The sequence below is a fragment of the Daktulosphaira vitifoliae genome, unplaced genomic scaffold, assembly GCF_025091365.1.
Source record: "Daktulosphaira vitifoliae isolate Bord-2020 unplaced genomic scaffold, ASM2509136v1 Scaffold_1, whole genome shotgun sequence".
NCBI classification, from domain to species: domain Eukaryota; kingdom Metazoa; phylum Arthropoda; class Insecta; order Hemiptera; family Phylloxeridae; genus Daktulosphaira; species Daktulosphaira vitifoliae.
Genome location: NW_026099572.1, coordinates 56924957 through 56951536, shown reverse-complemented (window position 1 = coordinate 56951536; position 26580 = coordinate 56924957). Strand labels below are relative to the sequence as shown.

The window sequence follows — 26580 nt, the reverse complement described above, 5'->3', positions numbered from 1 at the left end:
CATTACCCGACCGTATTCATCGTCCCGTTTAGGTATAAAAATGAGAATAATCTCCAAAGTACTAGTTCAAAAGTTGTTATCGAGCAGTCATTTTGTTAATTAGATTTTTTCTACTATATATGTTAGTTAAATATATATATTGCCCTTAAAAAGAAGTAAAGTTCAAATCGCTTTAGGATTATAAGGGATGAGTCTAAAAAGCAACGAAAAGAAATAAAAATTTTTTTTTTTTAATCTTGTATTTATTTTGAGAGTATCGAATGATTAATGATAACCCGATCACTTTGAATACACTATACTAGTGTATTATACAAAATGAAATATGTGCAGGACAAACATCTAAAAATGCATTGAGACTTAATTCTCGCAATAAACATAAAATGTTCATTAGTATGGAATAAAAGAAATTTTCTAAAAAATGTCCGACACCAAAAATGTCAAAAATAATCTCTAATACGCACGTAATTTTTATCACGTTTAAGAATCTTCAATTTTATTTTTTATTTTTTCACCAAACTACAGGTTTTGTTATTTTCGATAGTTTATCGAAATTAAAAAAATAAAAATACACGAATACACACAAGTTTATAATATTAATCAGATAAAATAATAAATCAACAACGCTATTTTATGTGTAGTGTTCATTTTTAATACAACAGATTAAAAATGTTATGTTAAATAGACTCGATGAACTATACATTATTTTTCCAGAGCGCATGTTAAAACTTATAAATTTAACAATGCAACAAAAACCTATCATAAAAAAAAAAAAAAATACAAGTAATTTAAACAGAATTTTCAGAATTGAAATTTACTGTAAATTTCTTAAATTATGTCATTACATTTTTTTTTAATTACATAAAAACGTTTGCGGCGTCAGCAACAAAAAACTATGTATTAACAATAAGTATCGTGTAAGTGTTTTCTTTTTTCGTTTTATGTCACACTACTGCTGTCAACGACCTAGGTCATACCAATTTTGTTATTGAATTTTATGTACATCACACGACCAAAGTAAAACAATTGTGCGGAAATCTCAAACCGCACTGAAGTGTGTACAATAAAACAATCATAACAAACAAGTAAGAGAAGTAATAACAATTATTTTTAGAACCATTATTATAACAACCTGAATCTCCGTGTGATACTTCTGTGATTGCACTAACACTAGATGCATTTTGATCAATGATCGTCATGGACCAACAATTCAAATTTATTTTGTTTTTCAAAAAAATTACATTATCTAAATCGTAATAAAAACAAACTTTGCGTATGCTAATTAGCAGAATAAATCCATTTATTAATAAATCGGAATAATTTGTATTTTTACGTTACAGAACTATCCATGGTAAATAAATCATTAATTAATAATCCTTAAACAGAAATTTGAAAAGAAACATATATATAGGCTGAAAGTAAAAAGTTACCGCTATTGTAATCACAATACATTTCCTACTTATTTGTAACTATTACCCAGATGTTTTCCGACGAGTATTCAATATTATTACAATTTTTTTACCTGCACATCTGTTGCCTATAGTAATTTATCGATCGACAAAGATAATTAAAATTTATTATAAGGATACAAAATGCTTGCTTAGGACACAAATAATGTAATTTATAAATTACTATTTATAGATTATTATCAAATATTATTGGTAATTTTTATAACTCGTTAAATAAATAGAAAAAGACAATGAATTAAACATAAAATTCTAAGATTTCATCAACAAAAGGCTTTTTCTTATCGAGTAAGTATAAAATATAATATTATGAAAAAGTACAAAGATAAAAATATAACTGTCAAAATTTTATAAGCTTAGGACATGTGGGAATCACTTCAGGCATATAGCCAATACTCTACACTGCATGTTTGTAATTGGAAAAAATTTTACTAGACTTATTTATTGTAATATTTCCAACGCGCATTAATTTATAGACACATTAGATTTGACAAATAATGAACACTTAGTACAACACGTTTACTAGTACTACACGTTGGATCGAACAGTCAAATCTTAAATATACATTGTTACTTAAATTTAAATCCGCATTTTTTTACAAATCAAGCGAATGTCAAATTAAGTAAACAAATATGTTTGGAAACCCTACATTTAATTTAGGAAGACCAATTTTCATGAGAAACTTGAGAATGTTTTCGAATTAATTACTAAAACTTAATTTTACAATTAATGTCACAGCCGAAAAATGAAATGAGTAATTTTCAACTCACCGTCGTCCAGGTGATGAACTGCGATCTTTAAGGCTATTGTTGCCGAGAATTTCTTAACAATCCTCGTTCTAGACGTTAACGTTTTCTCATGTCATACCAGCGAACATGGTCGCGGTTTACAAGTAACAAAAGGCGATGATTGATGTACACAGAGAAGCGGCGTAGGCGCGAAAAGTTTCGAAGGTAACTTTTACCAACGGGTTCTTCGGAACTTCTAACAGCACAGTAATTCTTTTGATTTCTTAAAACGAAATAAACAAAGGTCCTACACATTAACACATTCGGCGTCCTAACAAAAAGCAACGAATGTGTTCTACCGACGAATGGTTATGAAATAATGTATGCGCGTGTTCGCTTTACAGCACACGACCAAAATATGATTGCAGCGTTGGTACTGCAAAACGGGCGCGCGCAACAACGTTTATCGTTGCATTCGGTACAGCGACGACTGTCCGTACCGGCGTAAGCGATTGGATTTCGAACTAAGGATCGGCACCGGGGCCGGACACACAACGCTCGGCACAAAGGAACAGCTGATATCGAACGGATTGTGGGACAGCCGTCGCCGGTGAGTGGAACTAGGTACCAGTAGTGGGGTGGCGAGGTAGAGAACGCGGTAACTGGTGTTCTGCCGAAAACAGCAACCACGACTACAACATGACTATCCGACCGACCGACCGGTCGCTGCCGGTAATGTCGCGCTTAACGGTTGAATCTCGCACGGTTAGAGGGGCGCCCAATCATCTACCGCACCCAGCTGTTCATACAGTGTCGGCCGCACCACAGCTGACACAATACCGTATGCACTCGGCCGTTACAATAATTACCGTGCCTACCACGATACATCTTTTATTATGACCAAAATTACACAAACATAATTAATATAATAATAAATTATTTATTTATACGTTAAAATTTTTAAGAATATGAATTATGTTTGAAACGTTTTTGTTCATTATTAAAATCCTACACTTTTTGTGCATAGTTAAAGCAAAATGTGTACTTAATTCACGTGATAGATCAGCTGGAAAAAATAACTTGTTTTTTTAACTATTAAATTATAAGTAGTAAAATGGGCAGAAATAATCTTATTTATGAGTAATATTACAGGAGTATCAGCTGTAAAACGAAAGCCGGGCGTTTCATCAACCGCCCCCTACGGGATATATGCACCTGGACAAGTACACACGCGTTTTTAGTACAATAGATAAAAATCACAAATAATAAACATTTCAAATGCAACGGCTTTTAGGAATTTTAGCGAACAACTAATAAAATAAAAAATGTATGGTAGTCAAGAAAACATAGTACCAATATTTAAATATTTTTATGGATTTTTCGTTTTTACTAAGAACTTTTTCAAAACAGTTTACGTACATCTACCAGTGTCATAACACAGAAATATAAATGATTTTAACAGTTCAGCTTTTTCGATTACGGTTGAAAGTAATTAACAGTAAAAAGGCATGTGGGTACGTTTTCACTTCCACACATGATTATTATTAACATATGGCTAATTTCATATGATATAATAATACGTTGCAATATCTTGAGGTAAAATCTTAGAAAAATATTAAATAGTTATTATTCGAGTCATGTTTCCTAAATAACGTCACGTCGGTTGAGTATAATACAATGTTATCTTCGACTGAATAATTAATATACAATCATTTACCGGTCACGACGACAGTGGTGGTGCAAGAAACTTACCAAATGCGGACAAGTAAAAAGTTGCAAAATTATATACAGAAAAAAATAACAAACCTAATGGTTATCGTGCCTTTAGCCATAAATGTTCTGGTTTTTTCTAGAGATGTTTTATATGAATTTACACATACAATGTAAACCATTGGTTTGTAATGAACCATAATGGTAAATTCTACTCGAAGAATAAAAACAACAATGGACCACGCTGGGCGTACAAAGTATAATAACTATTGACGTACACATACAACTTAAAAGACTTAATGGAAATATTTGTTAATAAATACTCGTTCCAACTGAACTAATAATACATAAAACCCCTTTGGTTGTCTACACTACATCGTAAGACAAAATGATGTATTTTACCAGACCCAACCCATCAAATTACACAGGAATAATAATTTCGCGCGTATAGCCGTCAAATCTTAGTTACAAACGGTTTGTAAATTGTAATGGATTGCCCCCACTACTCTTGTTTGGTCTTTGTCAGGTCCAAAATCTGTTAATCTTCCACCCTTCATTTGCCTTTGTATGGCGATCTCATACTTATCATCTACTTGTATATACTTTCGGCGAATAATCACAGCAAATGCTCGAACGTTATAATTTTTGTACCCTGACGCTGGCAAGTGGCAACGCATTTCATAAATGTTCAACCGTCGCTTTTGTATCCTATTGATTAAACTTAACACACTTACATCACAACCGGTAAATATAATGACTTATAACATCTATGAGCCATTATTTTATTATATTTATTATACATAATGTACATAGATATCTATGTATAATATAGATTAAAACTCTAGCCTCAATTGGATTAAAGTACTGATAGTATATCTCATACGCAATTTTTGTAGAGCAATTGATAAAAAAATGCGCATAATTCTTGGGCAGAAAAAATCATAAGTTGAAGTTTTTAATGCGCATCTTTATACATCTCGTACATAATTGTTGAAATTACATTATTTCGAGAAAAAAAACTGCAACTAGTATTGTATCTATACATTTACGATCTCGGGTCACAATAGCACAATATATTTCATGTTACATTTGACATCACAATTTTTACAAACGAGTTGGGTTTACTAACTTCAATAATCAACGGCCTAGCTAACTAACATATACAATATATATATATATATATATCAATATGCTCTAATGAAAGAAACAACACGAGTGTAGATAATTCATATAATTATATGAGAATATAAACTATATGAATAATATCAAAGTATGCAAATGTTTTCAGTCTTCGTGATTTTTCTAGAACAAAATAATTCTCTAGAAGTCCATCGTAAATAGCTTAGTAAATGCGACAAAAGTCAAATAGAAAATTACTGTAGCCGTGTTTTGATTTACTATCTAATATATTATTACTATGAGCACGTCAATACTACGGGTAAGTATTAATTTCACTGGTTTGGAAGCACATATATATACGGAGTGATTCGTGAATCATAAGCCACTCGATTACTCGTAAAATAATAATAATTTTGAAAATTGTTTTTTGTATTTTTCAATTACATATAATTTTTTATCTATCCACCATTATGTATTTTTTTGGTTCTTCCCTTATGTGTTAGAAGGTTTTTTTTTGGAAACATACATATTTAACTATCGTATAAAATAAACTAATTTGTAAAACACTGGTCCAAAAGATGTTATCGACCTGTCATTTTCTCATTTACATTATTTTCTATTTTATAAGCTTTCAAAATATTTTCATTGAAAAAAATGTTGATACACCTATAACTCATAAGGTATGAACTAAAAAAATATTTATTAATGAATAAATCGAAAATTTTATATAACCGAAATATACAAAATACACAATTTTCAAAGTTATCAGAATTTTACGAGTGGTTCATGATTTACGGATTACTCTGTAAATTTATATTAGACCGGATAGTTGAATATTATTGAACGCGCAGCTGTAATTAGTAATTACACAAACGTCGACGGACCGATTAGAACGATTTAATTATAATAATTAGACTACTAAACAACGATGTAATCGAGATTAATCTATTCAAACACAAATGCGTTCTTATGGACAAATACAATGTAAAAAGATAAAATCCGTACTCGTTTTTTTTTTCAGCACACTCCGAAACAGTTACGAGCCATGAGTGTTATGAAATATTTTATGAATTGAAAAACGGTAGAATAGAGAACAATGATAAACAGAGTAGAGGTAACTGTATGTATATATTTGAGTGAAGATGGACAAGTATACGCACACGATTGTCACGCTTCCGCGCAAATTACATACGAGCTATGATGTTAATGTATTTTAATATTATATATGTAAAAAGCGTTACACCTAAATCCAGTAAGTTTAATTGTTATGAAAATTTCTTGAATAATTACAATAGTATAATTCGCTTAGTCAGCACAATGTATGCGGTCACATTCAACATAATTATTTCGGAATACGTTATATTTTTTATAGTGAAGTCGAGAGAAGCGCTGTGTTAATAGAGAATAACTATTTTTATTGGAAATAAATAGTTTTTTTCTATAAAATACCAAGTCAACAAATTTAATTTTAAACGCGCATTAAAAAAATATAGTACTAAAATAAAGTGTGATTATGTTAAACGTTTTATGAAACAAGAAAATAATTTTTCAGGAAATACAAATAAAATTAAACAGGTGCCATATAAAGCCATAGATCAGGTGCATCGATAAACCAATTTTTTTACGAAAAAGAATCAATTCCGATACTTGAAAAACAAATAAGATTGTTGCCCTGGACCTATAGAACATAAATCAGGAATAAAACAAATTTTTATTCTTTGATATTTAGAATGTTTGACACATTCATACTTTAAATGTGCCTGATGTACGTCTATATTGCAATAGCACATAATATATTAATACATTAAAATTAATTTTATATTAAAATAATTGAACTATATTAATTTTTAGAAATCGTCATGATCTATACTTAGAAAAAATAATTAAAAATATATGTGTTTATATACATATAGATATATTAAACTAAATTTAAGTATTTCAAGCCTCTAAACTTTAATGGACTAAAATACTCATCATTTTTTTTTTTTTGTATCAAATATTTGACTTTTTTTGCAATAAAAAACTTAAGTTTGCCAAATACAAATTTCCAAGAATAGAAAAGAGTAAAAGTCATTATTTCATGAATTGGCTAACAGAAATAAAAATGAATTAGTTGATAAATTTAAAAGCGATTAACCGAGTGGTAACTGAAAAAATGTAAATTGAGTTTTACATGTTATATTAAGTCATTATAATTTTTAAATATAGGGAAGAGGAGTACGTAACATAGTAGTATTCTTATCTGTGCGATATAATAAAAATAGAGTATGGCTCTGTTCCTCATCATATCTAAATCTTAAAATAATATTACAATATCGACCAATGGAAATTTTATTTAGTTCATTTTCCATCTCATAGTATGAAAATTTTGAAAATTATCTCTAAAAATATCCTTAAAAATAGTTTTTTTTTATTAATAAATATAATATTTACCATAGCTCACAAAAATAATAATAAATAATATTCAGTACATTTTTATGAAAAAACTCTTATTTAATGAAAAAATCGGGTGTATCCTTAATAAAAAATTTCCTTGTGCCATTAAAAAAATTAGAAAAACATATCAATGTATCTAACTCCATACAACAAAACTCGGCCGTGGCACACCTAACGCATCATCAATTATCATAGCTAATAAATTTTTTATTTTTTTTACTTCCTCAATATAGGCTCTCCTTATTGGTACGCTTGAATGACATATCAGTAGCCCATATTATTCATGGATAAATTAAAATAAGCAGAGATTTTTAACAAGTCGTTGCGACGAGTGATAAATTGTCAGTAATCCCTCCTAGGATTCAAATATAAATTAAATAGATATCTTTTCTGTCGAAGATAGCTCGAGTTTAAGTCAGTCCTGCAATACTAAACGAGTTAACGTTGTATACGTTACATGTAATGCTTTACCGAGGTATGGTTTAGAATTTCGGATGAAATTTCGAGTATGTGACGAGAGGACACCTACACACATACGCGCAAGCGCACGATCAAGGTCAATATCGGATGTCCTTAGGTCTCAGCTGTTTGCTAGTAAATGTATTATGCGCCAAAGAGGGGCAAAACATAGCAGCGGCAATGACGGGCCGAGTAGATAGAGAATAAAAAAAAAAAAACTCTCGGTACTCGCAGAGTACAATTATTAATTATTATACAGCGTGATACTTATAGAAATATGTATGCACGTGTTAGTAGGAGAGACGGTTGGTACATAATGTACAGTGAAACTATATATATATATATAATAGGTGTGCGCACACAAGACATGACAGGCGGACTAATCAACGTTGTTGGGTACTCGTTATTATTATAGTTAGAGGCTGTCATTCTATTCGTTACAGGTCGTGTCAAAGTAAAAAAAAATATTAATTTCTTAATTTAGAAAAAGTGTGAAAAAAGTTTGGGAAAAAAAATATTTAACTTCGAAAATAATATAACGTCGACGAAATAATCTTTTCCCGGCGTAGAGGGGCAGTATTTTTTTTCAATTCAGATCGGTTCACAAAATAAATAAAAAAATGTAAAGAATTTTCGCATAATCTAGGCACACAAAAAGTAACATTACAGTTCAAAAATCTTTGAATATTCTTCAAAGTGGATAAAGGTCAGGTTGATATCATTTAACGCATTGATTTTATTTTATGGTAAAATGCATTTTACGCTTGGTCAAGTTACACAATATATATTGTGTTTTGCAAAGGGCGGCGGTTACGACGGTTCTTTGTATTATTCGTGCAAAATTTTTTAGGGTAAACCAGTAGTCAGGCGAGACACAACTGTATTCTTTACCGCTGTGCGAACGGGATAAGAGCGAATCCACTGCGGATGATGCATTGATGTATTATAATCTATATGTCAACGTGGGGTGCTTCGAACATGATGGATAACCCCCTCTTTTTTTATAGCCGGGGAAGGTCGTTTGTTCGATTATCATACACGAGAGGTGTGCGTCGAATAAAGGCGTGCATAATGACATGTTCTGCGCTAGCAGCAAGCAGTCTGAATGATACACGGGGACAGATAGCCGGTTTGATAATTATAATTATTGCACGCTGCCACAAGGTCGATGCAAACGAACCAAGACTAAAAAGCCAGTGCATGTGCAACAGAAATTTTACTGTGCATAATAATTATTGGCGTAGTAAATAGACACCCGGAAACTAAATCTTTGCGGTTAATAAGATTTAGTGCGACAATTACCATATGTTCGTGTGTTCGAATGCTGTCACTAGATGTTGATTATTTATACAAATGAAAATTTTGAACAGTGACTAATACTGGTCATAACAAAATCTCTTTTAAATTTCTCATCGTGTACGCAACGTGGACTTACCAATTAAATTGGAACAATTTTTAGACCTAGAAGATTGTTTCTTTCATACTATGCTATTATAATTCAAATTTACCGTCTTAAAGTAGGCATTGCTCATTTTTTTTTCCAAGCATTCACCTTTCTCCATACAGTAAAACAAAATTAATGGTACGAAAAATATGATTATAGTACAATAGAATCCAAAAACTATGATGACTGATTCAGTTGAAAATATATGACTAGGACCATACCATATTGTCGTTTACGCAATGTAACTAAATGTACTGAACTTACATTATTTTTTTTTTTACAAAAAATGAACATTATTCTATAATCAAAAAAATAATCTAAAACAAATATATAATAATTATATACTTATCGGAATTGTGTCATACTTTATAAATCATACGAAATCCTATCTACAAGATACAGTTTAGATTATTCATTAAAAAAAAAAACACTCGGTAAATTATACTAAAAAACATATTTTTTCATTAAAAAAAAAAAAAATTAATTTTCTCGATCATAAAATAACAATTTTCTCGATATGCAAATGAAGTGATTATTTCAATGTCTTTCTGGCATCGTCGACGCAACAAATAGATAAAATTGTTAAGTGACTGGTAATTAAGTAAAATTGTTCNATGTATGCAAATGAAGTGATTATTTCAATGTCTTTCTGGCATCGTCGACGCAACAAATAGATAAAATTGTTAAGTGACTGGTAATTAAGTAAAATTGTTCATTTCGAAATAGTAGTTATAACTGTCTAGTTGCAGCGCATGTGGAAAGCAATTCTTGTTATTAAAATAGTTAACGATTATTATCGAATATAACCGTATAATTTAAACTGTGATTTTAACGAACGACCGAGAAAACTTAGTTGCACTATAAGACAAAACAAGCTTGCAGAATCTTAGCTAACGGGTATCGGCATAACCCGGAGATATATACTGCAATTAGAAAATACAATTTTTTTAAGGATATGCAACCTATATAGATATTTTCGATTAGAGTAAAAATCAATTAAATGATTTATCTATTAGCAAAATATTTATTTACTTTTTTTATATTTTTTATAATCTATTTCCATAAAATTATTATTAAAAAAACAAACGTGATGTGTTAGCGAATAAAAATTATTCATTTATCATTTTACAATAATACGGTACAGCACGCGTCGTTTATTATTGTGCTAGTCGTTTTGCTTCAGCCAAAGTGACGCTTGTTTTACAGAGTTTCCATATGTGAATCACCATACAGTAAAGCATTCAATTGTTATGAAAATAATTAACTATTCAAACACGATTAAATATATGTATTTTTACTTTTTAATTGTATAGATAATAAAGTAAATTTGGACAAAAAAAATAAATAAGTTTTTCTATAAGACAGTCAATGCGCAAATGAAATAAAAATATACAATCAGACCAACTAGAGAGAACAGTCAAGAGACACGTGATTATCGTTTATTTTAATACTCAAGCATCGGGAGACTTCAGAAATGTAAGATTGAAATGATTTTTCCTACGTGAAAAAAAAAAAAAATTAAACACTACGAACATATCATATTATCAACAAAATAAATAGTGATAAATTAAATGATTTTTTAGTATTCGCTAGTAAATATTGTATATTTCGAATAACGAATTTTTTTTTAATTATAAAAGAAAATAATGCTTCTACACAATATATATTACACGTGTAAGACACGGGCGGTGGAGAGCGATGAAATCACAGTCGAACAATAATGTTTTATCAATGCTTAAAAAATTGGACTGTAAATTATTTATTCAGATGACATGAAATTATACATGAGTAAGTCATTGTTTTAAATTACGATTGTTGACAGTATAATAAAGTTTTTTTTTTTCAAAGAAATATGTTATCACTTGTATTCTTTGTAAAAGTTGTAATATCGATGTGTTTTAATCGATCAAATTAAATTAAGCAAACAGTTATAGAGAGTTAACAAAAATTGTTTAGTTTAAATATCAAAAATTATTACAATTAGAAATCTAAAACTACATAATTGTTTTTAACAAATTTATTTCAAGTCAATAATAAAAGATTTAGCTAATTCCGAAAACTCCGATGAGGTAATTTGTTATCTAAAAATATTAAGTGAGTTGACAAATTTTTTTTTAGAAATACTATTTTCTTTCTGTATATGTCTTGTAAAATAATTATAGTAAATTATCGTCTATGTTTGCAATTTATATTTAAATTTATAGAGAAAAATGTTACATATTTATTATTTTAGGTATACATGTATTTTTACCAAAATGTGTACAACAAGCTATTAATACTAGGGCGGTAGAAACTTATATTGAAAAACCGTCAAAAAATATTTACATGTAACGTTTTCAAACCCCAAATTTTTCTTGCATCAGTGAACAAATATACATACTAATTGGGTCAACGTCCAATTGGGAGTAATTTAAATATAAACCATGTTTTTTTTTTAATAAAAGCATTCTACCGTTACATCATTTTTGTTGTATATCAATTCTTTTTCGTCCTAAAATTATTAAAAAAGACAAAAATCGTAGTAAGAGTTTTATATTTTGTTTAACCAGTAGGAACATTATTTTAAATTTATGAACGTATCGCACACGCGATTCTATTTAAACACACAACTTTGTGTTCCCTTTCCCACAGTAGTTATACTTGTATATTAAACAATTATCTTACATACAGATTTCTATAAAATGCACGTTATACGGCATTTCAAAAATCATAATGGGGTCACCCAAAGTTAATATTAGGAGGTTAAAATCATATCCCAATCAAAATCTGAGAGAGTATTCAATATAATATATTGAATCGTTATATTTACCGCACATTATGTCTTATCGAATGTGCTCAAATTCATACTGCCGTATGCATAATACACATGCAAAAAAACCAAACTGTACACAAACGTTTATATAAGAATTACGGAGCTCAACTCCAGGGAACAACAAACATTTTCCCCGATGACATGTTGGCAAACTTGATTTTGTTCATAACCCGCTCTATAGACAATATAAATATTCATAAATCATACAATACTAAAGAGTCTACGATATCGATGCCATTATAATATATGCGCGCGGTGTAAAACTTATCACTTAACTAAATAATCTAAGAAACCGCACGTAATCTCTTCTATATGCCAAGTGATCTAAGTTAATATGCAAAACAGAAAATCCTTGTAATACATTTCAGACGATTATACATTACTAATCACACTAGTGCGTTCGAAATTCTCTTGGAACGGGTTTACTGCAGTCAATGCGCTGACCAACTTTACACTGAATGATAAACTAGAGTTCATTTGAAATAATACGAATGAGACCAGACAAAAGCATTGCCCAGGCGCTTTTAATTACTTAGACACTTACTTTTGTAAAATATCCAAAAACTTAGCCATTCCGTTTTGGTCATAGATGGTATTCGGATTTTGATTAACACCGAAATTGTATGTTCTCGTCTAAATTTAGTTTTGATTTAGTTAAATTTAATTTTAGCTTTAGTTTTGACGAGAATATATATATTTCGCAACACGGACAATAAATTCAAATTAGAATCTAACAATTACCGAACATTTATTTCAATAGATTATTTTGATGTAATTAACTCTAAAAGAAAAATAATTACTATCTACGTGTTATAAACTTGAATTAACTCTAAATATTTAAGCTCAAAACTATTTGCATAAATATAACTCCCTCTGAATCAAGCTGAGAAAATATTGACTAAAAAAACATATTAAAATCTGTACTTCAAACTTGAAAGTTTAATCATGTGTTGTCGTTCATCGCACATAAGGTTTGTTAAAAAAATATATTTTCTGTTTGATTATCTTTATTATATAGGGCAATATAAAACCATCTCGGATTGTTGTTAATTTTTTATAATTTTGCTAAGACCATCATTTTAGGGTCCGTATTTAAATGGTTGCACAAGGGGAATTTACTCTATACGACAAAATTCAAATTATCAACATTCTTGCAAAAAAATATAAAATAAATAAAAAATTTGTAAAATATGTTTTTTAACATTTTTTTAAATGTTACAAGTTAAAATTATACTTACTTCAGTTAAAATTTTTAATAATCCATTTAAATTAATATTAAACCTTAATTGTAATCATAAGCCATGTGTAGTAAATAAAGAGATAATTATGATAGACATGCGCATAGTTGGGATTCTTTAAAAATTAAATTAAATTCTAGATAACCATTAATGATATAGTATAAAAATAATTTTAGTAGGAAACTTTAAACAAATTTTTATTTTCAAATTCCACCAATGGTGATAGAAGCGGAAAATTTGTGTAGTGTGCTTAATGGTCGCATCCCGACCAATGATATATACATAAATTTGTTCACAAATATTATTTAAACATTTCGCATGAAATTTTGACCGAATTGAATATTACCTTCTGGGGATGTGACAATGAGGGGGTTATGTGTTCAATTTATCACGATCATTAAAAGCAACTAAACTAGACAGTCTATTAAGCTAAGTATTCTCTATAGAAAACCATTGACATAAACTGAGAGCATCGAACATCAATTCTCGTAGGAGTATTATAAATGCGCTATGACTTGTTTCACTTTTTTCAATCCACTATGTAGCAATTATCAGTCAAAGTAATCCGTATAGTTAATGATTTCACGTGGTACGACATAAAAAAATCATGATTGCTAGTATTAAAACGTGTTTTTAATTACACTAGCAATTATAACTAGTTTTTTATCGGTACGAAGAAGGGGGGCGATTATCAATGGGATTTCTTCAACCGAATATTGACAAACTAATCACTAAAATTACTGGCAAAGTGATCAAGTGTACACATCCTACGCCATACGGTTTCAAAGCGATTATAATAAAGTTGAAATTATACCAAGTCGTTACATTTTAGCTAAGTACAAGATGAAAATGCAAAAAGTACAATAATTACTTCAAAAGAACTTTTATTTATTTAAAAATTTAATTTTAGATACATTCAATCGAACAAGTTTCAAAGAACTTTCCAATACATTGCATGCAAACGATCGAATCATAGGAATAGGATCCACAACGACTTACAGTAAACTATAACCTACTAGATTATTAATGGGTCCTATTACTACTTAATACGTTGTATAGGTGCAATATTGATTATAACGTCATACAAAACTTTATCTTTATTACTTTTCTGTGTGTTACTTATTGAAACTCAAATGGACGTTAAATAATAGAATAATTATTTTTAATAATATGTAGTTAATGAAAATTGATATTTTTTATTTTTATGTTCTTAGAGTAATATTATTATATATAATACTTATATAACATTCACGGTACTCTTATTATGATCAATTCAAGTGATAGAAGAATAATAATTGAATCTACCGATGGAAAATTTTATCAGGACTGAGTAATTTTGTAATTCGAGTGACGATTATTTTAGACATTACTTTAGTGATACTAATTTTTGCTTTTTTTTTTTAGTTTACGCTACTCGTAAATTTTCCTATGCGTTCAATAGACGTTTTATCAATAGAAATATTCTCCACTTTACTGAACACTTTAAAAACAGCCGAAATTGAAGTTTTTAGACTTATGTAGTACAAGTTTGATATTGCCAACATAGATGAAAAAAATTGAGTGTTTTTAGGAAATTATTTTGTAATTATAGGATAATAATGAGATTATAATCACATATGAATTCATAAAAAGTATAATAGGGTCATACCACGGTTGAACTTAACGTTTGTGCCAACATGTGTTAACCCTTAGTTCAGGACAATGTATTCTGACTTATGAAAACATGAAAAAAATGCACTACGTGATGTTTGAAATGTACACCATAAGCTGCAATAGATTTTAAGAGGTATGAACAAAACGAAATATTATAAAAGATAGATGTATTGTATACACAGTAATAAAAAAAAATCACAAGCAAATATAGATAAGACGCTAGTTGGACGAAGCGGCGCCCTTTACACTCTATATATGATCACAGGTGTGTTATATATATAACACACTTACAATTAAATTCTCGTAAAATTTCATACACAATTATCGAGTGTACGTTTTGCACTTGAGCTGATACAATATCCAACTTTGTTAACGTGAGACGGGAAGATGATAACCGCCGTGAATAGCGCGAGAAAATATTACTATATGTCCATAACTAAATTATTACATGGAAAAAGGCGGACGATAAATATTAATGTCGCAGCTTTAACAGTGCGCATCCATTTGTATATATAGGTATTATACAAACATTTCCACCATTTTCTTTTCGAGAAAAAATATTTTCGTTTCATGTGTAATTTTTGTACACAAAATTTGTCTGTTTTGGATCGTCAAAAACCGGTTTCAAGGACATCGAAGAAACTCATGAAATAGTTTTTTTTATTTTGAATAAATGACAATTTTCATTTAAGTAGCGGTCGTATCAAATAAAATCAGACTGACAAAAAAAATAAATAAATAAATAAAAAAGAACTATCGTTTCAAAATGAATTTTGCTCGCAGTGTTCACCAAAAGAAATTTGAAAAAAAAGTAGACGTTTTTTTTTAACTTTTACCTGTTTAGAAAATAGAATTTTTTTAGAAAAAGCTAACTAAACACGATGATATTAAGACCCTGACCTTGGATACTACACACGCACGCACGCACACCACAATTCCAGTAATCATGCAAAATGTAAGCTCTGACCATCCGAAACAATTGTGAACGGGGGCGGCATATTACAGGACACTATATCGTTACATTGTTTCCACTGATTATGTTTGCTATTCCTCTTTTGTTCTATTCAAACACAAGCAAATAATAATACCAGAATGACATACAACTTCCGTTAAATAAAAATTGCAAATTAACTACTAACACAAAGCTTAAACCTATTTATTGTTTGTTTTCAAATGAAAAAAATTGTAACTAAACGGGAAATATTGCTCTCCTTTATAACATCAAACTGTCAAACTATACACTACATATATACAAAAAAAATTACAATCTGTACTTTGTGGTGGTGCTTTTAATTTCCTTCCGGTGAGCCGACGGTTCGCTATCGCGGGGGTGGCGACGTTGCCGGATGCTGTTACTACCCGGAAACATTTTAACATTGTGCAGCAGTATTCAGATGGTACAGATTGTGTCATGAATTAATATTTTAAGAAAATGTTTGATTGATTTAATTAAATTTTTAATTAATACCATATTTAATCAAAAGCAAAATTATACGACCTATTGGGAAAAAATGGTCATATTTTTAAATTGTATATTTAAAAACGAACTTTTTTTTTTTACAAGAAAATTTATTATTTTATTTTTAGAGTAAATGGATTTGGCATTATAGACTAGCATTTTGTGAGTATGCCAATAATTGTGGTTTTATCCCGCAAAACATTTTATTATCAAAATGTACTTATAAAAATTGTGTAATAAAACGCATTCAAACATTAAGAATTTAATTATTTCATCTATAATAGCTGAACAACTAAACGCGTTATAGTTAATTTGTTTGTAATAAACTTCGTTGATTTACACAAATATTCTTATTTATTTTAACCGAATTATTTTCGTGAAGTCATAAACAACGTAAAAAAACTCCTCATAGTCAAATATAAACACTTTTTTAGAATACTGCCGTGATCATCGAATCTAGCGTATCGTAACGACAGCATTAAACTCAGCATTAGCCAGTTAAAGTTGATATTTGCGTTTATATATGTAAACGTTACGTGTGGCGGCGGTTTTTGGATGCATTGTCAAAAATAATATAAAACAGTGGAGGTGGGGGTCACGCGTATCTTTTGTTCACGAGGGTCGACGGCAGCGATGTCGCTAGTCAAGGGCGGAATTCCGGTCGGTATAGGGTAGGTCAATATAATACGGTAGCACGGCGCGGTAGGCGAAGGATGCGTAGCTGAGGGCGTTAGGCACGTGTGTCCCGCGACCCTCTCACCACACTGACAAACACAAGGACGTTCGAACCTTAACAGCTGTTGGAACGTGACGTACCCCAATCTATTGTACGTGTGTACTTCTCTCCACACTCTACCAATTGCCACCAGCTGCTATGTAGTCCGCGTCCAACGTGGACGTGCTCCATAGTACGATGGACGGGGCTCACGATTTCTTATCTCGGCAACTTTATATCTCAAATGTCATAAATAAAGCACCCCCCCTAATGATACTTCATGGTGATAAGCTGTATCTGTAGAAAATCAATATGCAGACGGTGATATTGCATTGCCAATGCTCATTGTGAATAGAAATTATCATAACAGATTTATCAAACTCGAAAGAGAATTGTTTGAATGTCGATTAATAATTTTGTATTATAAGCGAATAAAAAAGCACAATAGTACTCAAATACTGATAAATTGATAAGATCATACAATTTTTTCTCATACAATTCATGGGAATTATGCGCGTTTTAAAAATAGGTACTTTTAATATTTTATTATGGAGGATTAGGATGAATTGTTTACATATTGACNAATAGTACTCAAATACTGATAAATTGATAAGATCATGGGAATTATGCGCGTTTTAAAAATAGGTACTTTTAATATTTTATTATGGAGGATTAGGATGAATTGTTTACATATTGACTTCTCATCAAAAATCTTTATTCGTCATTAAATTTTCCTCTTATCGCCTGTTTAATAAATTAAAAATGTCTAAATTTTTTTACGCAGAGAACAATTAACGGGGAAAATTCAAATCGGGTACTGAAACTTAAAAAGTACACTGCTGATTTACAATAAATAAAGAATTTATTTGGTATCTTCGTTATTTTATTGTAAGTAATATTAAATATTTAACATCATTATTAAAAAAATTATAAACCGCTCCTCAAATGATTTCCGTTAAAAAATTAAAAAATATATATTTCATTTATAACATTTCAGTTGCTGTCATCAATTATTTTAATTAAACTAACTAGTCTTTCCGCGTGTATATTAAAAAGGAATAAGAAGATAGTGAAAGTTTTTTCAAGGAAAAACAATTTTTTTAATGAAATTGATAAGCATTTCAATTATGTTTTATCCGTTATTTACTTAAAATCATTAATTTTATTTATTGGTTTCGTTTTGCCGTTGTACCTATATAACTTAAAGACCGATAAACTGATAATTTGATAAGACGAAAACGTCGAGCTCATACTATTATACGGTAATTAACTATGCTTAACATAATCCTCATTGTCGAGGACGTTTAATTATAAGAACTGACAACGAATATATAATTATATTTCATAGTAATACAACCAAAAACTTATAAATAAGTGCCAGGATTACCAACTTAATAAATACATTATTTGGATTTAACTAATAAAGGGCTATTATTTTTAATATTTTGTTTTTAAATATCATTTAAACAACTTGTGTATTCAATTATAGAATAACGAGAAACATAGTTATCTTTTTTTACACGCAATTATATTTGAATTTACTGGCAAAAATAAAATCAAAACACAATAGTAATTAAAAATTAACGACCAAGTCAAACCATAAATTGCAACAAGAGTCATTAAGTGTAGTCTTAGGTTTACTATGTTTATTGATTAGTTTTCCTTACAGATAACTACCAGATGAAACTTTTTAACGGGATATCTGAGAAGCGAATAAATTTGATACAAGTGCTTACGCTATTTTATACATATTCATATAATTTTCTATAAGTGGCAACATAACACCTTTACGAAACTCTTACAATGGATGTACAACGCAAATAAATTAGTTTTGAATCATTAAAACTTAAAAGATAAAAAAACATTGAATTCATATTTTTTGCGTGACTAGTAATATTTAAGTTACCTCAAATATTGTTAAATGATTGGTAAATATTTTTCTGTAGACCTATACTACAAGAAATATAAATATTTAATTAAAACATGTAATATTTATGAAAAAATAACACCCCAACGACGACATAACCTTTCTAATCTATATTTAGGATTCATTAATTTTTTTATAGAACGCTTAGAAGCAAATTTGTAATAAATTTGTAATCAACACATAACATTTATCTATAGTGTCTGTTAATTGAGAAAGCTACAGGCAGGTATAATTTTTTTTTATTTGTAGTAAATTAAGATGACTTACATTTTATTTTTAAATTACAAATTACAATGTGTTGACTATATTGCATTAACTAGTAAACTCTTATATTAAAAAATATATATATTTCTGGTAAAAGAGGATATCTATTAGACTCATTTGTAGTTTGACAATGGAATCTGAATCCCCGCAAAAAATAAAATTTGAAATCGCATTAAATTTATGAAGCTATAGTGGATAGTATTGCATGAGAAAAATATTTTTCATTTAGATCACTCTCCCCAAAATAAAATCTTAATTACGGGATTGATGTCTAAGCAATTAACAGATAATATATTATAACAGATAATATTCCCGATTTTTTAAAAATTGTCATTATAAGTAAATAATGAGTCAAAAATTGCCAATTATTTATTGAAGGACAAATCAACAGCCTAAAATTATATTTTTTGATATATTTTAATTAAAACAACTTTATATAGATTTGTGGTCGTAAAGAGTATTACAATTCTAGATTTAAGTCTAAGTTAACCAAAAAACGTTGACAATTACTTTCATTAATAAAATAAAAGTAAAATATGTTGGCGACCAACTTAGCCAATCGATAACACGTCATGCTTGAGTGCGGTATCAGGGTTTGATTCCTTTGCAATGGGTTAACTGGGTTTTCTCGTTCATTGTGATACGAACAATAGATTTTTGAGAGGCATAGTAATATAAAATACATGGTATGTTTGAACATTTGAAACGTACAAAGTTCGACTTTAAAACATTATGGAAACAAAAAAAATATGTTCACGGATTAAAATTAGTTTGAAATCGGACCTCAAAAACGTCGCCTCATACTGATGTTCGTTGGTATCTCTTTATATGAGTATGTATATCGAACACCTGAACACTCAAAACAGACACTAACAAAAGGATCAAAAGCACCAGGGGTCTGCAGAAAATAAATAAAAATAAGGTTTCTTTTTTGTATAGATTATTAATGAGGGGTTCGAAGAAATACACACACTTATTATTTGCGCGAACAATAAAATAATAATTACATAATATTTACGTAATGAAATTAAATGAAACGTATATGTTATAGTATATAGAATTTCTTTAAAAATTAAAATTGGAGCACACATTTTGTGTTTTATAACAAATGTTGTTTTTTTTTATTTTAAATTCTAGTTTTTTTTTGAAAGTTAGCAATTATTTGTTTTAAAAAATGATAAGATCGATCAGAAACCTTTGAATCTCGTTGAAGGGAAATATGATTTTTGCAAACACTAACGTAGCGTAAATAACGCGATATAAATAGAAATTTAGTATTGATTGATGATAGTAAAAAAGACTGTAACAGATGAAGCACAAAAGATTATGATAAATTATAGAAAATTAATGTAAGGATTTTGTTGATGATCACAGTTGTAATAAATTAATATTCATCATTACAAACAAATAGAAAAAATATATTTTTGGGTAAATTGTCATTGAAACAATATATCAAATAATACGTTAATTTTATCTAATCTTTAAAACAAAAAATAAATTACTCAAGAGACATGAGAGTATGTAGAAAGGGCAAACAAAGGCAATTTCCTATCATAATCATTTTATATTAAAAAAATAAACACACTACAATTTTAAACAGAAATTTTTTGCTTTTATAAAATTTGATTATAATCATATAGATTTAAGATAGATTTATAATATGTAGATTAATTAAAATGTATGAGATGTGATTGGGTAAGTATGTACGCTTTTTTATTACTAAAATGGTCAAAGTATTAATAAACTATTAAATTTTTATTAATCACACTATAAAAACTTATAAAAAAATTCAATTTTATGTAAACAATTCTGATTAATTAATGTTTGACTGTTCAGGATTAATTAAAAAAAACCCAGCACAGGGGGGTCGCGGCACAGTGGTGACGTGGCATAGTTGGATCAAGTATAATCATATCTGACAGTGATTAAAATCACTATCAAAATAAAACGCTTCGATGCAAATCTTTAGATAGTGTTTAATTTTAAAAAAATTGGTGTTTTATTCCAAAAGCTACTTGATCTGCTGGTTCCTTATTAATATCTCGATTAAGATAAAGTATGTCTAATGAAAAAGGGTTTATTAAAAAATACTATTTCTCATAAAAAAATTGTGTGGATCCATAAACTTTTCAATAAGTTATAGCATTATAAAGTTAAATATAATATAAATAATAAAATCGAGAATTTTCACACGAAAATAGCATTCGGTAGCCATTTTCGCCGTGAAGACAAGTCCAGAGGTCAAATTTTTTTTTTTCAAATTAAAGTATATTACATTAGCTTTAATTTAAGATATATATAAAAGTGTCAGACCTTCCGGAACATTTTCAAAAGTTAAGTTGAAAAAGTTAATTTTTTGTGAAAAAGTTGTCATTTTAAATCCCCCCCTGTGGGTAGGTTAAGTGTCAGATTTACATAAAAAATATACCAAGTGATAGGTAAAGACATCAAGCATCTATAAAAAAAAATTATATTCATATGTTCATTTTTGAAAAAGTTACGGCACATTTTAGTAAAAAAAATTGAAAAAATTTCGAAAATTAGCGATTTTTAAATTTGTAATTTTTTTGGAGGTTTCCCCCATTTACGGGGAACGAGGGAAATTTTTTCAATTTTGGAGGGTAATGTCTTCGACTAGATACACTTTGTGATCTTTTGACGTATCGTTGAAAGAAATCCGTTCGGTGAGAGCTGAGAAAAAGTGGTAACAGACACAAAAAAAAAAAAAAAACACATCATAGTAAAACCAATACCTTCTCAGCTTCGCATCGAAGCTAATAAATAAAGACCACACTGGTCCCTTTTTTTTGGGGTAAGTATAAATATATATATATATTTTAAAACTGATTTATGTTAAAGACATATTCCATTTTTCATAAACATTTATTTTGATTCAAAGATTAAAAACATAATTTATGTTCATCAAGATACCACGATCAATTTATTTATAAGTACTCTGTAGAGATTAATAATGAATAAATAAAAACACTTAAAATTAACATTGTAATTTTTTATTATCAACATATTTTTGATAAAAATAAATAATTAAAATCATATATATATATACATCTAACAAAATGTTAAAATTTATATTTTGACTACATTATAGATTTAAGCATTTATTCTTTTAACAATAATTTTCCCATAATATAAAATATATAGATTTAGAATACTAATTGAGCTTTTTTATTAACTAGAAAATAAAGAAAAATATATACCTAAAATAATATAACAAGTAAAAAAAAGAAATAAAAAAAAATATTGTTAATAACACACTTTAATACTTACTTTTTTCTGTTTAGGTATTAGTTTTTTTTTTTAGTTTCATGTTTCCTTAATAATTTTCTATCAATTTATCCAGGTAATCATTGGCAGTTATTATCTCAGCTTTTTCAGCAATACTTTATCATTAGAAATATTTGTCTTAGAATTACATAGATCAAACTTTGCATTTTATTGCTTCAAAATAATAGAATCAAATAATTTTCAATTACACAGTTTTTACTAAAAGAGTATCCCTCCTTTTTTTAAAACCTTCTTTAATAAAACCTAAAGGAACATACACTTACAGTTATTTTTACAAATATTGATTTGGGTAATTTCTTACTAATGTTATTCCTTTTATACAACTTAGCATCCCATTAAACTTTGACACATTGAAATATTGATAAATCTTGAGGTTGGAGAATGTGACTAAAATGTAGAAATAATTTTAATATGGTAATATTATTCTTAATTTCATTTAGGATTATTCATAGATTTGTGTTGAGTTTCATCATAACTAAGTAATGCACAGTTTGTTACATATTTAATGAAAGTTTTTGTAAAGTAATAACGATTAATACAGGTACTTCCATATAACTGATTTGTTCTTTTTCAACTAATAATAAAAAGTTAATTGGTCTTCAAAAATTTTGAATTTTTAAATCTCTTTCACCTTTTGCATGGTAAATTAAAATTATTTTTGAAATATGATATCTGATAGAAGCTTGCTTTATGATCATTTTTCTTGAAATTAATTCATTAACTGCTATTAACAAATCATTTTTTTCGTACATTAAGATACCTGTATGATCCTCTAATGTAATTTCATATAATTTCCTATAAAATAAATATAATTATTATTATTAATTTTAACTTAAAAGCAAGTAACTTAAAGTAACTATAAAATATTATTTCATAATATTATTGAATTATCAAATTATAGGGAATATTAAGTGTACTTACTTCAAAATTTGACTCTAACAACGTGAAATAGAGGTAGACCGGGTACCAAACGGTATCAAAATTTTACACTTTAGTGATAACATGTCATGTTATGTGATAATTGATGTATCATTATTGAAAAATGTCATAAGTATGACATTTTAACAGGCAAATGGATAGAACACGGTGTATCCATGTTATGCCATTTGATAAATATTTGTTAATGCTATAATTTCTAAATTTCAGCGGACAACCTTAAACAGGATTACGCTTATCATACTTTAACTTTCCCAACTTTAAGATTAACATAGAACAAATTTTTTACATAATTTTCAAATACATATTGTCTATTCTATCTTTGTCGAGGAAAATATTTTATACTTTTTTAGGAGACTTATTTTATTTTTTGAGTTTGATTTGAAGTAAGGACCCTAAATAATAATCGGTTAGTGAAATAAAATATTGAAAAAATATATTTTTTGGCTCTCCCTCAGACAAATTTTTGCAATTATTTTTGAACGGAAATTAAATTCTCTAAATTAATGTTTTCAACGATTTTCTAAAAAAAGATTATACAAACTAATTTAAAAAAAAAGTTATTCTTATATCTATATACTTTAATTTAATAGGGTACCCTTTGTGCGTTTTCGTGCTGTAGATCATAGATATATTATAACTTTTGTTCAACGATTATGTCTAGAAGATTTGGAATTTAACTAAACAAATTCATGTAATTGCATTATTATCTACACAACTTTTACATTATTTAAATATTTTTAACTATTTAAAAATAGTCGTTGTAATAACATTTAAAAAACGGAATATTTATGTTTATAAATATTTGGGATACTAGAAATCTAGAAATAAGAACAAATTATATAAATATTTTAAACATTAATAAATTATTTTTTTCTATTTTTGTGATATAAGTACACATTATCAATTTAATATATTTTTCGATTTAATAATAAAAGACCACTCAAATATATTCAATTGTAAAGTACGACCATAAAATAGACAAATATCATAATTTAAATTTATATTAAATGTTTAAAAATTCATTTATCTTATATACTCAAAATATCTGATCTCCAGAAGAACATGTCTAAAAAACATATGTCTTGACTATTAAAACTGTATCAAATTTACGTTTCAATTATGAACTCCTAATTCATTTATGTTGATTTACTATGTGGTACAAGTTACAACAAAATAACAAGAACACAAGCGCTACATGAAAGATATATTTATGTTTCAATTAAAAAAATATGTATATGATATAATTTGTAAAGTAAATATTGTTCTTCTTGACCTTACTAACGTTTATATTGACCTATATTAAAGATATGCTACATAGTATAAATTATAATAATATTTTTTGATTTATGGTCAAATAAATACATAGAGATTAAATCAACTAAGCGTACAGTATTAGTATAAATTATATATATCAAATATTTAATATAGAACATGTCGAAGAATGATGTTAAATTGAACAATTCTGGAATCATTTCTATTTAATATTATCGTGTAATATTTAAACAATATTTTTTAGTTTTAAATAATATTAGCCACAAGTGATCAATTCTTATTATATAATTATGGTAGATATTTTTATTTTTATTAAAAAAAATCTAATTTTGTTTGATTCTAGAATGATCTGGCAACACTACACCATTAGCAATGTGTCAATCAGAATTTGCGTTTAGTTCTGGTTTGTGCACATTTTACACTGTTGCCAGATATTATACCAACAGTCTACCAACGTCGTGGCCAAGAAGAACTTATTTTGGTTATGAATATGTATTATTATTACATATAAGCAGTCGATTCTGATGTCGTTGATAATTGACCGAATTTCAGAAAGAAAAAACTTGGCGGTAGTCCAAAAGTTTTCTTTTCATTGCCGCGAATACTCCCCCGCCATTTCTTTACTCTCTGTGTGTTGTCTAAAAAGCTTGCCATCGCAGTCATAAAATTCTTCAACATTTCTTGTCGTTTATAAATTACACGAGCAAAAAAGCGTTAGTGGAGGTGGGTTGCCAAAAATATTTAAAAACTATTTCCATTGTAAAACTTTTCAGTTAATAAAACGATCAAATAAACATAACAAAAATTAATAATAATCACGAAGATATAAATTAAAATTTGTAATGCATGATGATGTACTTACTCGGTATATAATGATTACACAACAATGATAAACGATTTTCATCGAGTTGTCTGTTTCAATAAGATGTCGAATACTCAAGAGATACTGTGATATTATTTATTTAATTATTTAAGTACCGAAAACTGTATAAAGCCAGCAAGAATACCATTACACTGAATGGATAGATTGATTGATAGGTTTGAAAGTGTGAATAATTATTTCTGTAACCATTCGTATAACAATGGAAGCTCATAAATGCCAGCTACAGAATGATAAATCAACGTAAACAACTCAAACTTAAACTGGCTGTGAACTTTTCATTTTTTTAAGCATGAATTTTTTTACTACTGAGTAATTTCCAAAATAAAACTAACGGGTTTAAAAAATATAATTACAACATATATATTAATAGAAAACTATAACAGTGATATCATTACGGTTTGAATTAATTGTCGGTAAGTTATTTGTACTTGCCAGATATTTAAAAAACCATTCTGAATAAAACAAATAAGACACAATTGTCTAGACTTCTGGTTATGCATATAAATTTAATATATTATTTAACTTAAATTTTGGGAATTGAAGTATATTTTTTTGAACGTATAACTATTAATAATACTAGTACTATAATGACTTAATATTATAAGAAAAAGAAGGTTTTTCTTCTATCTCAGACAATCACATAAATAAGCAGTATCAAGTTTTAATATAATTCATTAACACACGAATCAATAATTTTATTTTAACGCGTTTNAATTCATTAACACACGAATCAATAATTTTATTTTAACGCGT

General features: G+C 28.2%; 1 protein-coding gene and 2 long non-coding RNA genes across 10 annotated transcripts in view; 1 reads left to right on the top strand and 2 right to left on the bottom strand.

Annotated features, from left to right (window-relative positions):
* Positions 1 to 26580, bottom strand: part of LOC126896049 (growth factor receptor-bound protein 14-like) — a 55473-nt gene that overhangs the window by 18247 nt on the left and 10646 nt on the right. The window lies entirely within an intron of this gene.
* LOC126896052 (uncharacterized) lies at positions 10337 to 16816 on the top strand. 4 transcript variants are annotated; one of them, XR_007701764.1, is made up of 6 exons: positions 10337 to 10591; positions 10673 to 10835; positions 11000 to 11147; positions 14320 to 14409; positions 14624 to 14747; positions 14814 to 16816. It is a non-coding gene; the product is annotated as an uncharacterized LOC126896052 (long non-coding RNA). The 4 variants fall into 4 exon arrangements; XR_007701766.1 differs by having other exon boundaries at positions 10673 to 11147; positions 14624 to 14739; XR_007701763.1 differs by having other exon boundaries at positions 10673 to 11147.
* LOC126896051 (uncharacterized) lies at positions 22712 to 26436 on the bottom strand. Of its 2 annotated transcripts, XR_007701762.1 has the most exons (4): positions 25807 to 26436; positions 25450 to 25709; positions 23655 to 24863; positions 22712 to 23528 (listed from the first exon to the last, which is right to left on the bottom strand). It is a non-coding gene; the product is annotated as an uncharacterized LOC126896051 (long non-coding RNA). The 2 variants fall into 2 exon arrangements; XR_007701761.1 differs by having other exon boundaries at positions 25450 to 26436.